This window comes from Diaphorina citri, unplaced genomic scaffold (assembly GCF_000475195.1).
Source record: "Diaphorina citri unplaced genomic scaffold, Diaci psyllid genome assembly version 1.1 scaffold1275, whole genome shotgun sequence".
NCBI lineage: Eukaryota > Metazoa > Arthropoda > Insecta > Hemiptera > Psyllidae > Diaphorina > Diaphorina citri.
In genome coordinates, this window is record NW_007378704.1 from 16024 (window position 1) to 28200 (window position 12177).

The 12177-nt window shown below is 37.1% G+C and overlaps 1 protein-coding gene and 1 non-coding gene across 2 annotated transcripts in view; one reads left to right on the forward strand and one right to left on the reverse strand.

Moving 5' to 3' along the window:
* Window positions 1-5400: 5400 nt before the first annotated feature.
* LOC103515092 (protein phosphatase 1G) overlaps window positions 5401-12177 on the reverse strand; it is a 29860-nt gene continuing 23083 nt past the window's right edge. The window contains exon 13 of the mRNA XM_026827893.1: window positions 5401-5677. The gene's annotated coding sequence lies outside the window, so the exon portion shown is untranslated. The remainder of the gene's footprint in view (window positions 5678-12177) is intronic.
* Trnak-uuu lies at window positions 6561-6633 on the forward strand. Its single transcript has one exon. It is a non-coding gene; the product is annotated as a tRNA-Lys (tRNA).

The following is a 12177-nucleotide window of genomic DNA, read 5'->3' on the forward strand; positions in this document are numbered from 1 at the left end:
TCAGTCCTATGCTAGTACAAACACGGCATACACCAAAGTTTTTTCGACGTAAGGTAACACGCGCGCGGCACGTTGTTCCCCCGGTAGCAAAGTTATCGGGTCGGAATTATGCTAATTCCGTCGGCTATAGTTCACGGGTAAGACTGAAACAGTCAGAACTGAATTAGCGGTCAGTTGTTTTTTTCACTCCCTGTTATGTGGTCGGACGAAGGGGGGTTTTAAATTACATACTAGCGAACACATCGCAGTCCAATGGAGAGAGGTTTGTGAGTTTTAATGATGGATAATTGCTTTCCACAGCCAACCCGCTGAGTACCTATAACTATCAGCGTTTGGTACCTGGAGAGACATCTGGTGGACAGGAGAGGAACTTGGTGCGATTGTTTTAACCTGTGTACTGTGGCTATACAGGGTGTTCAATATAAAACTGACCCATAGGATGAAGACCACTTGGTCGAAAAAAAAAAAAAAAAATCGTTTTATTTCCTATGGGGCACTAGGGAGAACACCCTGTAAAAGCACCACTACTACCTCTGTGATGATTTGATAACGTAAATTTGAAAACACAAGCATCGGTTTATGAACCTTTCATTAATTAACAATCACACGTAATGATGGATAATTGCTTTCCACAGCCAACCCGCTGAGTACCTATAATTATCAGCGTTTGGTACCTGGAGAGACATCTGGTGGACAGGAGAGGAACTTGGTGCAATTGTTTTAACCCGTGTACTGTGGCTATACAGGGTGTTCAATATAAAACTGACCCATAGGATGAAGACTCCAATTGTTCGAAGAAAAAAAAATCGTTTTATTTCCTATGGGGCACTAGGTTGACCACCCTGTAAAAGGACCACTACTACCTCTGTGATGATTTGATAACGTAAATTTGAAAACACAAGCATCGGTTTATGAACCTTTCATTAATTAACAATCACACAGTAAAGTCATCAATGTCATCATAGGTACCTATCATTATCACTTACACAGAATGTTATTTAGTTTGTTTTTCAGGAAGGTACCTAAACAAAAATTGTTTGATTACTGAACGATACCTTGAAATTACTTTGAATTTTGGTCACTACCGAATAGTTAAACATATTTACGGGATGGTTTGTGGACGGAACGGGACGTAATAATACCGGTTCGAAACAACATTAGTTTTTTTTTTTTTTTTTTTTTTTTTTGGGGGGGGGAAACTTTCGGAAAACGAACCGATTTCCCTTTGAAATCTAAAATGGGAATCTTGCTGGGGCTGAAGGAAGCAAAAATACCTCCTTAGATTCCTAATTGCCTATTCGGAATCGATCATTTTTCACCGAGCCTCAGCAAATAAACGATTTAAAAATTCATGAACTGGGCCCCAAGATGGGCGGTTGAAATGCGCTGTGGAAATTCTGAGAACAGGGCCCTTTGATAGACGAAAGAAACAAGAGATACCTTCTTCGATTCCTAATTGCCTATTCGAAATTGACGATTTTCGCTAAACGTTCGCCATGGCTTTGGAAAGAATTTGGTCGATTCCGAATAGGCAATTAGGAACCGATGAGGGTAATTTTAGCTTTCCGTGATGGACAAAAGAAAAAGGGGTTACCCCCTTTGATTCCTAATTTCCTATTCGAAATCGACGAAATTTTACCAAAGTCATGGACGAGCTCGACACGAGTTTTGTAAAAATCTTCCGATTTCGAATAGGCAATTAGGAATCAAAGGAGGTACCATTTTCCCCTTTTCTCTACCAAAGGGCCCTGTTCTCAGAATTTCCCCAGCGCATATTAGCCACCCGTCTTAGGGGCCCAGTTCATAATTTTTTAATTGCTTATCTGCATAGGTTTGATGAAAAATCATCGATTTCGAATGGGCCATTAGGACTCAGAGGAGGTATATAACGTTTCTTGTGTCAAAACTGCAGGTTTTGTGGAGAACCGTAGATTTCGAATAGGCAGGCAACTAGGAGTCGCAGGAGGCACTATTTTCTTTTCTCAGTATAAGGGGGCCTGTTGGTAGAATTTTCCTTGGTTCTTTACTGGGCCCTATAAACCATTTTTTCTTGCACTTTTGATGGGTCCTATTTAACGATGTTTTCTTAGACTTTCGATTGGTCCTATTTAATGATTCTTTCTTGCACTTTCGATGGGTCCTAGTTGACGATTTTTTCTCGTACCTTTGCGTGTGATTTGAAGATCTTTTAGTGTAGATTTAAGGTAGGTATAGGTATGTATGAAATGAATGTACTTACATTTAACTGTTGTTCAGCCGAGAGTTTTCTTCGCTTGACCATCGAGTTGATTCTATCATCCATCATCTACTGATTACGCCCGGTGAGAACTGCCCTACCGGTAATTAGATGTCAAAATATGGGTCCGGGAACCAGCTTACAAAAGTCAACTTTAGTGAGGACTTATTTGTTTTATTTATTTAACTTTATTATGGTGCGAATCTGGGAAGTAACCAGCTTACAAATGTCAACTTTAGTCTGGGAATTAGGTGTATTTCTTTAACTTTATTATGGTGCGAGTCTGGGAAGTAACCAGGTTACAAAAGTCAAACTTTAGTCCGGGAACAACTTTTTAACAAAATTCCAGTAACAAAAGTACTTAATAGGATAAAATGAAGATGTTCAAAGGCTGTAACTAGAAAACAAGAAAGAAGAGTTAAAGTTAAGAGTGTTGTTGGATTATGCATAAGTCACAAGTTATCTTATTTGATTTTAGTTTCTTAATTACGTATGGCAGGGACCACAATCTGAATTTAAACTTGAATTAAGTTAAACCAATTGCTTTGTCATTGGTGAAACTTCAATTCAAATTTCAATTTCAAGATCAATCAGTCTTTCTATTTAATCAAAGCTTAGGTGCAAAGTAGCTTCTTGGAATAAGACCCAGGTCATAATTAATTCGGACATCAAGGAAAATGTGGGGAGAAAATAGGGTCCCGTATTCTGCAAAAGCCATTAACTTTACTTCGAAATTGATTTGGAATTTTATGGTATCTCTGGTACTATTTTTCGTGTTTCGGGTACATATCTATCTGCCCAAGTTTCGCATTAGAATTTTTTAATGGGACCGGTTTCAATTTTTTTTTTTTTTTGTTTTAATTTTCAAATGGAATCGATTAATTGGCTCGTTAGAATTCATTGGATTAAATTTAGCGTTTAGATTAAAACATTCACACTTGATACGAATCAAGGCAGACTACGTAAAGAATTGTGGTAACGAAGTACCTGTAGTTCTATTCTAGTAGAAGAAGGAAATTATTCTTGAAAAAAAAAAAGAGGTGGCGAAAATTTGAATCCCAATTTCAAATTTACTGAGCTAATTTTGTGGTGCAATTTAATGTAAAAATGTGCCATTTTTCGTTGAATACAAGATTATTAAACTTTCCGCCTTTAACCTTGGTTAGGTACTTGCCAAACTACCAACAATCATTTATGATCTAGGCGCGAACGACCTACCAGTTAGAGCGCCTTAAAAAAAAAGGAGGAGGAGGAGGAGGAGGAAAGAATAATAAAGAGATCAAAAATGATTGTAAAGAAGTACCAATATACCAATAGATCGAAAGTAGTTACTTGGATCACTCAAAATCAAGCTAAAGTTACCGGTCAAAGGGTCACACGTACATGGTGGTCATTGAATCTTATCTCACCGCTCATAAATCAAACCTAAGCATAAATTAATTAAAACGAGAACTGCCATAAAAAATTATGCAAATTTATCAGACCGAGAAAAACTAATAAATTACGAGCTTATATCACACAACGCCAGACTTTCTGGTACGTGGGAAGAAAAACATGGTAAAATCTGGCTAGGGAAATCAAGATAACAAGGAGAAAAAATATAAGAAAATCTGGAATAGGTGCAAAACGACATCGACAGGTCGCTGACGTTAGAGGCAACACCTAAAATGGGTACGTAAATTAATATGTACAAAAGAACTTGGTAAATAGTAAGGTAACATCAAAGTCCAATATTTATCTACAGCAGGGGTTCTTAACCTTTTAGAATTGGCGGACCACTATTGATAAACCAAAAATCTCGCGGACCACTTGATCGTCAAAAAATTCATTCGTAACTAGCTAACTAAAAGGAATTTTAATATTATGTTAAACATAAATGCTCGTCACAAATGTCGTTTCCCGCTTAATTGCACTACGCTAAATTTTATGACCTGACTTGGACGAGAACCACCAACCTCCAGATTCAAAGTCCACCGTGCTCACCATTATACACAAGTGTACCTAGTTTCAAGTCAATCGGCCCGCTAAAAGTAACTCCCAGCTTTGATCCATTCAAACAAACAGAGATTTCAAGTTACAGAAAGTAATAAAACCATGTAAAAACACTCAAGTTAAAGTTCAAATTTTACCTTTTTACACTACGTTTTTCCTTATTTAAAAAACATAAATTGGTCTTATTGTTAAAAAAAAAATGTTGAAAATTATGAATGAACTAAGTTAGAAGGTTAGAACTCAGAAAGATAAAGGGTCTTTTCAGTCCTAAGATAGTACAAACACGGTATACGATACAAGTAAGGTACCACGCGCGCGGTTTTCCCTTTTCTTAAAAAACATAAATTGGTCTTATTGTTAAAAAATATAAGAAAGGTAAAACGGTCTTTTCAGTCCTAAGTTGACAGTTCAAACACGGTATACGGTACGCTACGTAAGGTAACACAGGCGCGACAAATTGGTCTTATTGTTAGAAAAACGTTGAATATGTGAATTATGAGTTAGAACTACGAAAGGTAAAGAAAATCTGAGCTGTGGAACATCAGAATACAAACATATTTATTGGTGAGTTAATCTAGAATCTAAATCAGCCATTTGGGCCAACCTAGTTAGCTTGGAGTGTAGCGTGTCTGCCTTGTAAGCACGGCTTCGATTACCACCCAGGGCAGATTTTATCCTGAAGAGATAAGGTTCGTTTTCGGAACGGCTGGCTTTTTCCTATCCTGTCTTTCTTCTCTTTTCGAAGTCGGGACAATAAGACCTTAACAATTCCAGTTCTCTCTATCAAAAACCCATTTGAAAAAATAAAAATGAAAAAGTCCATTTATTTTTGTCCTACTAATTACAAAATTGTTTGTTTACAAAAGGATTTTTTCGTGTAACTTCGTTAAAAATCGAGATATCGAGATATTTTTTTCTGTGCTGTGTAGAGAACAAAATTCTGCGTCGAATAAGACTATATACGCAAAAAGGGGCAAAAGTCGACTTTTGACCTTCTTGCTGCGCGCCCCTCAATTACTTGGGAGGATTGTGAGGGGGTGTACCTAAATATCATACAAGAATGTGCTCCTCAGATCAAGGACCCTTGAAACTTACAATATAGTAGGAAATAACATAAAATAGAGACTATCATTTCCTGAGGCTAAAAAACACTGCACTTGGATAAAGTTCATTGTAGTCAATATTCAAAGGCCACGACAATGAAAAGGAAGCATCTTTTTGTGTTAAACCCTACAATAACACTGGTCACTGCTCATTTGTGACAAGCTCCTTTTTGTAGAAATTTTCCATTGACGTGACTTCTGAACAAGTACCTTAATTTTAAACTTTGGATTAGGATAAACCAGAGTGCTTCGTGCAGGTAATTGAATTTTTCTGTAGTCAACTAGTCACTTTCGGTAAAAACTCACACAACCTAATAGGTACACGCCTAACCCTCCCTCTTCCTTACTTTCGTAAAACATACATTATACAAATCAGAAAGGATGGTCTTGTGTAACAAACACCAAGCTGATTCTGATAGAAGATGGCCGGCTGAAGACACCTGCTGGTTTTCACGACAGAAATGGCAATATTTTTCTTAAATTCCAAACAAATTGATAACTCTCTATCACAAAGTGTTGCCAAGTGTATAGAGAACCTCTCAGAATCAACAAATTTCAAAAAAAGTCTAACAGATCGCAGCAGTGGTACCGAGAAGTTCATGTATCATATGTGATACGGTATGAACTTAAGGGTTAATGTTTAATTTCGGTTTAACCCTCTACGTCCATCTGGGTTATTATTATTATTTTGAAGAGGTTGTTGGATAGAGGGAACTGTAACTGCCAAGGTCCTATCGTCCCGAAATCGAAGAGAGAAGGAAGACAGGATAGGAGGAAGCCAGTCGTTCCGAGAACAAACCTTATCTGTTCAGGATAAAATCCACCCCTGGTGGGAATCGAACCCGTGGCCTAGCGCTTACAAGGCAAACGCTTTACCCTCCACTCTAACTAGACTGGATCAATAAGCAAAGCTTACCTATCGACATTATTCTTACCGTTACTCTTTTGCTTACTAAGTAATATGTATCTATTGATATTGATGATATTGCTCATATAGGTATTTATATGGATGTAGGTATTCTTATGTATAAAATACGTCAACATGATTTCGTAACTTACACATAACATAACGATAACAAAGGTACATAAATATGTACAAAAGAACTTGGTAAATAGTAAGGTAACATCAAAGTCCAATATTTATCTACAGTTAGGTACCTTCTTATTGCTTGTCTTACTGACATGACTGGTTCATTCAGGTTTCCTATATTGGCCGCCTTCCTTCACTAGCCCGGATAGCTCAGTCGGTAGAGCATTAGGCTTTTAACCTAAGGGTCCTGGGTTCGAGTCCCAGTTCGGGCGGAACTTTTTTCTTTCTTGAACTCATTTCGGAGTTTTCACCCTCATAAGAATTTTTAATTTTAACAGAAAGATTTTTTTGTTAACACTAAAAGGGCAATAACCTCCCTGAATGTGAATCAAATTAAACTTATTAAACCAAAATAATTTGGGTTTTAACTTTAACCTTTTAACAAGTAGTTTTGCTCTCCTTCTGTTACATTCGTGGATTAAAGTCTCTATCTCTAGCAGTCTCAACGCTCAACCTACATATATATGTATTTCCCCAATATTACATGACTTTCTTTTATTTCGAGATTTAACCCCCCTGGAACCAATTTTTATTTTAAACCAATTTAAACCAACTGCCATGTCGTGATGATGAGCCCCCGTGAAAAGAGATTTCCGGAATAGAAAGTGAAACTAGAGGCCCCGGGTTCCAATCTGGTGCTTCTTAGCACGAAGGTCCAGATTTTTTATTTATTTTATTCATTACCTAGATCTATTTATTATTCTTTTTTATGAGCTATTCATTCTAATATCTACTTTTAAGGTTAATTATAGAAAACAGGTCCTTTACCATTAATTTTGAGAGGGAACTAACATCTGAGGTCCTTGACCTTTTAAGATCCTTTCATTGGATGTCTTTTCCTTGTCTAATGCTAATCAAACACCCCACTCTCTCTTTGTTGCAGGACATTCTGGGCCCCCTGTATACCGAGGTATCCATAGGCATCGTCGTTTCACCCTGTACAAAACACTTCCCATCTGAATAACCCTGGTCTATTTGAAAATATTTAAATACACAAATGAAACTCGAATTTCTTTAAATTTCATAAATACCTAAATGTATTTTTCTTGTCATTATTATCAGTTTCAGCCATTGAAAAGATTTTGAAAGTTTGTGAACGGGCCGCAGTATGCCATACTCATTAGGGGCCCAGAAAAATAAATTCTGACAACAGGCCCTTGATACGGGGAAAAATATGCAGTGAACAGACCCATAGGCAACTTTTGAAAGTTACTATGAAAATTCCGGCAACAGCCCCCCTGCATTAGGCGAAGGAACAAACGACAGTTACCCCCTTTGATTCATAGTTGCCTATTCGGTCGTTTCATAAAAGAATCTTGCTGGGGCTGAAGGAAGCAAAAATACCTCCTTAGATTCCTAATTGCCTATTCGGAATCGATCATTTTTCACATATGGTCTGTGTCGTAGCATACTCATCCCGTTGTATGTTCCTCATCAGGGGAGATGAGAGACACAATACTCCCCATTTACATAGGTGCTGGGTCAACACGAGAATAATAATAATAATAGTGCTTATTTATACTGCTCGCATAGGACTGAAAAGTCCCTTTACTCCAGCAGTAGGCTACTACTATTATTAGGAAATTCTGAGAACAGGGCCCTTTGATAGACGAAAGAAAAAAGAGATACCTCCTTCGATTCCTAATTGCCTATTCGAAATTGACGATTTTCGCTAAACTTTCGCCATGGCTTTGGAAAGAATTTGGTCGATTTCGAATAGGCAATTAGGAACCGATGAGGGTAATTTTAACTTTCCGTGGTGGACAAAAGAAAAAGGGGTTACCCCCTTTGATTCCTAATTTCCTATTCGAAATGGACCAAATTTTACCAAAGTCAGGGACGAGACTCGACACGAGTTTTGTAAAAATCTTCCGATTTCGAATAGGCAATTAGGAATCAAAGGAGGTACCATTTTCCCCTTTTCTCTACCAAGGGGCCCTGTTCTCAGAATTTTCCCAGCGCATTTTAGCCACCCGTCTTAGGGGCCCAGTTCATGAATTTTTCAATTGCTTAGCTGCATAGATTTGATGAAAAATCATCCATTTCGAATGGGCCATTAGGACTCAGAGGAGGTATATAACGTTTCTTGTGTCAAAACTGCGGGTTTTGTGGAGAACCGTAGATTTCGAATAGGCAGGCAACTAGGAGTCGCAGGAGGCACTATTTTCTTTTCTCAGTACAAGGGGGCCTGTTGGTAGAATTTTCCTTGTTTCTTTACTGGGCCCTATTAAACGAATTTTCTTGCACTTTTGATGGGTCCTATTTAACGATGTTTTCTTGGACTTTCGATGGGTCCTATTTAATGATTCTTTCTTGCACTTTCGATGGGCCTAGTTGACGATTTTTTCTCGTCGCTTTGCGTGTGATTTGAAGATCTTTTAGTGTAGATTTAAGGTAGGTATAGATATGAAATGAATGTACTTACATTTAACTGTTGTTCAGCCGAGAGTTTTCTTCGCTTGACCATCGAGTTGATTCTATCATCCATCATCTATCATACAAGCTATTAGGTTGCCGTATAATGGCCGAGTCCACAAAGTGAGTTTAAACCGGGTTTAAGTTTAACTCTCGGATTAAGCAAATCCTATTGGATTAAGGAACCAATCAGATTAAAGTAAACGGACTCACATTGTGCACCCAGCTATAACATCATTTTGTAAAATAGATTTGAAAGTTGGAAATCCTAAATGAACGAAGTTACAAAAAGCAAATTTTTCGGGAGGGGGAAAATTCGTTTAAATCTTAATTTTACATATAACAGAAAAAGCGCATCTATGGGCGCCTGTTTCAGATATGAATCTTTCAGATACGAATGTATGGTTCATAGTTCCTACACCTATGAATGCACTAAGTTCAATTTCCAAATTTTGTCACTTGGCTCATTTAGGATTTTGACAATAACAGTCAATTCTTGGTTTTTCTCCTGTTTTTCATTTACATGTCCAACGACTTTTGGGTTTGAGTTTAACTCGTATTCAAGGGTCAAATTAGATCTGACAGGAACACTGTAAGTCGGTTATGTAAGGAGAAAAAGAAAAAGGAAGAGGAGAAGAAGGTTAGGAGGAGGAAGAAGATAAGAAGCAAGAAAATGAAGAGAAAAGAAGAAGAAGAAGAAGAAGAAGAAAGAAGAATATAATGGGAAAGAGGAGGTGTACGAGAAGAAATGAAAGAAAGAAGAGGAAAATAAGAGAAGAAAAGGAGAGGATGTGGAGAAGGAGAAGAAGGAGACGACATATGAGGAAGACGAGGAAGAGAAAGAGTAGAAGAAACAAAAGGAGGTGGAGAAGGAAGAAAAATAAGCAGAAAGAATAGAAGAAGGCAGAGGAGGAGGAGGAGGAGGAGGAGGAGGAAGAGAAGAAGAAGAAGAAGAAGAAGAAGAAGAAGAAGAAGAAGAAGAAGAAGAAGAAGAAGAAGAAAAGTTGGAAGTTCTAAATGAACCAAGTTACAAAAAGCAAATTTTTCGGGAGGGGGAAATTCGTTTAAATTTTAATTTTACATAGCAGAAAAAGCGCATCTATGGGCGCCTGTTTGTTTTATGAATCTTTCGGATACGAATGTGTGGTTCATAGTTCCTACACCTATGAATGCAATAAGTTCAATTTCCAAATTTTGTCACTTGGCTCATTTAGGATTTTGACAATAACAGTCAATTCTTGGGTTTTCTCCTGTTTTCCATTTACATGTCCAACGACTTTTGGGTTTGAGTTTAACTCGTATTCAAGGGTCAAATTAGATCTGACAGGAACACTGTAAGTCGGTTATGAAATTTCCCAAAGACCTGTCCATCTTACAAACACTTGTACTCAGTAAGGTACAAGTAAGAAGACGTTCTTTAGTCACTTTGGGAAATATGGACACAGATTTACTGGGGTACTGTGTTTACTGAGTCTAGTCAAGCGGGGACTTTTGGTTCACTTTCTCCTTGGGCCTTTTTTTTGGCGTCTAGAGAACGGCACTCATTGGGTGCCATTCATAATATCAATATACAACAATATGTCCTCGAACATTTTTAAAGCACTTGTTAAGTATTTGGTGACCAATGGTGTTATGCCCATATAACGAAGAGAATGAACCTCAGTATTGAGTTCATCTAACCGACTGACGAAATGAACTTCTCCTACACCTGACCTCATACTAAACATCTTCGGGAGATAAACCATTTGATAGTCTGATCAAGAGTAGGACCAACTTTTGAAATCAAATAAAACTTATTTGATACCTCACTTTGATTTACTACTCATGAAAAAGGAAAGTAAAAAGGGAACTTTCTCAATACCTATAAACAATATTTCATTTCCAAGAGAGTCAACTAGAAAACCAAAGATGGGATTTTAGCTGGTACAGTAAATCAAAAAAAATTCCAGTAACAAAAGTATTTAATAGGATAAAATGAAGATGTTCAAAGGCTATAAGTACAAAACAAGAAAGAAGAGTTAAAGAGACTGTTGTTAAGAGTGCCATTAACTTTACCTCGAAATTGGTTTTTTCAATCAGTCTTGCTATTTAATTATGCATAAGTCACAAGTTATCTTATTTGATTTTAGTTTCTTAATTACGTATGGCAGGGACCACAATCTGAATTTAAACTTGAATTGTAAAATGAAGATGTTCAAAGGCTGTAAGTAGAAAACAAGAAAGAAGAGTTAAAGTTAAGAGTGTTGTTGGATTATGCATAAGTCACATGTTATCTTATTTGATTTTAGTTTCTTAATTACGTATGGCAGGGACCACAATCTGAATTTAAACTTGAATTAAGTTAAACCAATCGCTTTGTCATTGGTGAAACTTCAATTCAAATTTCAATTTCAAGATCAATTAGTCTTGCTATTCAAAGCTAGGTGCAAAGTAGCTTCTTGGAATAAGACCCAGGTCATAATTAATTCGGACATCAAGGAAAATGTGGGGATAAAATGGGGCCCCGTATTCTGCAAAAGCCATTAACTGTACCTCGAAATTGATTTGGAATTTTATGGTATCTCTTGTACTATTTTTCGTGTTACGGGTACATATCTATCTGCCCAAGTTTCGCATTAGAATTTTTTAATGGGACCGGTTTCGATTTTTTTGGTTTTAATTATCAAATGGAATCGATTGATTGGCTCGTTAGAATTTATTGGATTAAATTTAGCGTTTAGATTAAAACATTCACACTTGATACGAATCAAGGCAGACTACGTAAAGAATTTGCTGGTAACGAAGTACCTGTAGTTCTATTCTATAGTAGAAGAAGGAAATTATCCTTGGAAAAAAAAAGGTGGCGAATATTTGAATCCCACTTTCATATTTACTGAGCTAATTTCGTGGTGCAAACTGTGTTAGGATTGGTTCCCCTATTTAATGTAAAAATGTGGAGGAAAGAATAATAAAGAGACCAAAAACGATTGTAAAGAAGTACCAAAAGATCGGAAGTAGTTACTTGGGTCACTCAAAACCAAGCTAAAGTTACCGGTCATGGGGTCACACGTACATGGTGGTCATTGAATCTTATCTCACCGCTCATAAATCAAACCTAAGCATAAATTAATTAAAACGAGAACTGCCATAAAAAATTATGCAAATTTATCAGACCGAGAAAAACTAATAAATTACGAGCTTATATCACACAACGCCAGACTTTCTGGTACGTGGGAAGAAAAACATGGTAAAATCTGGCTAGGGAGAAGACCATTTTTTCCATACACAGGGCCCTAACATGGTGGAGTAACAATGTAATTATTTTAGGTTCTAATATATCAGGCAGCTCGACACTTCAGTAT